The 1,532-nt window shown below is 53.9% G+C and overlaps 1 pseudogene; it reads left to right on the top strand.

Moving 5' to 3' along the window:
- The first annotated feature begins 212 nt into the window (after nucleotides 1-212).
- On the top strand, nucleotides 213-1,286 carry LOC111528577 (annotated as a pseudogene).
- The last annotated feature ends 246 nt before the right edge of the window (nucleotides 1,287-1,532 follow it).

Genomic DNA, 1,532 nt, shown 5'->3' with positions numbered 1-1,532 from the left:
ATAATGTCCTGGAGACGAGAAATGCAGCATGGACGGAACAGACACGGTTAAAACCCCGTTCTTGGTGTGGCACAGCAACTGTATCAGGCGGTTATGGTAACCTCCAGCAGCACGATGAACAGACACAATACAGAAGCAGCAGGTCTGACAGGGAAATGCCGCCAGGGTTTCTGCTTTATGATGCACGTGTTGGTCTGCTTGTTCTTTTCTAGCCTCTGTCCTGGAAGCTTCATCCTGACAGTACCCTCAGAAGTGTCACCTCCACTGCAGACCTTTCCCATCTTGAACATGTTCTTGCCTCCTCCCTGGGCCTTGTCTTCCCGCTGCCCTGGGACGCTCGTGGGGCCACAACGACGAACGCGTCATCCTCTGACTTCACAGTCCTGGGGCTTCTGGCGAAGGGTGAGCCTACGGGGATCGGATTCAGGGATCTTGGCTGTTTTCGCAGTGGCTGCAGCTGCAAAGTTGGTCATGATTCTTGATTCGGGTGGACTGTCGCCTCCACACCCCCATGTGCTTTCCGCTCAGCCGGCTGCCCCTCATGGACACCCTTTACATCGGCACCACTGCCCCAGAGCTGCTGGTGGACAAGGTTCCTAGAAACAGAACCATTTCCTTTGTGGCCTGTGGCATCCAGATCTTCTGCTACGTGGCAGATCTGTTCTGAGTTCTTCCTACTGGGCCTCACGGCCTGTGACCGCTCCGTGGCTGTCTGTAGCCCTGAGATACCCAGTCCTGATGGACCGGACTGCAAGATGTGTCTCTTGCTGGCTGCTGGTGCCTGGTTTGGTGGCTCCCTTGCTGGCTTTCTGCTCACTCCCATCACCGTGACTGACCGTACTATGGCTCCTGCAGTATCAACCATTTTTCTTGTGAGATCCCGGCGGTTCTCAAACTGGCCTGTGCAGACATGTCCTTGTATGAAACTCTGTGCATCTGCTGTGTCCTCATGTTGCTCATCCCCATCTCGATCGTCTCCACCTCCTACTCCCTCGTTTCGTTAACCGTCCACCGGGTGCGCTCTGCTGAAGGTCGCAGAAAGGCCTTCACCACCCGTTCCTCCCACTTGACTGTGGTCAGCATCTTCCATGGAGCTGCCTTCCACACACACGTGCTGCCCCCATCGTTCCACACCCCGAGCAGGACGAGGTCGTGTCAGCCTCGATTCCACTGTCACCCCCGTGCTCAACCCTCTCACCTACAGCCTCAAACAAGGACGTCACGGGGCATTTAAAAAGGTGCTTGCAGGTTCCTCATCTGCTCAGAAAGTCACAAGTGATGCTTAGAGAGTCACTGCCAGGAGGGTGAGGCTCCGAAGACCTTCCTCCGTGTGCCCTGTTTCCCTGGAGATTATTGGGTCAGCTGTCAACGTCTACTTACTATTGGCAACTAGGATGATTCACCCTGTCTGGATTCTCGCTCCTCAGAGGAGCAAGGGAAAAAGATGTTCTGTTCTGCAGAGACCTTTCAGTGAAGTACCAAGAATGGTTTATTCAGTTAAATAATTGTTTGTTTTCTCTAGGGAAGAAAAA

This window comes from Piliocolobus tephrosceles, unplaced genomic scaffold (assembly GCF_002776525.5).
Source record: "Piliocolobus tephrosceles isolate RC106 unplaced genomic scaffold, ASM277652v3 unscaffolded_44314, whole genome shotgun sequence".
Classification (NCBI taxonomy): domain Eukaryota; kingdom Metazoa; phylum Chordata; class Mammalia; order Primates; family Cercopithecidae; genus Piliocolobus; species Piliocolobus tephrosceles.
The sequence above is the reverse complement of the archived record's forward strand: the minus strand, read 5'-3'. Positions and strand labels throughout refer to the sequence as shown.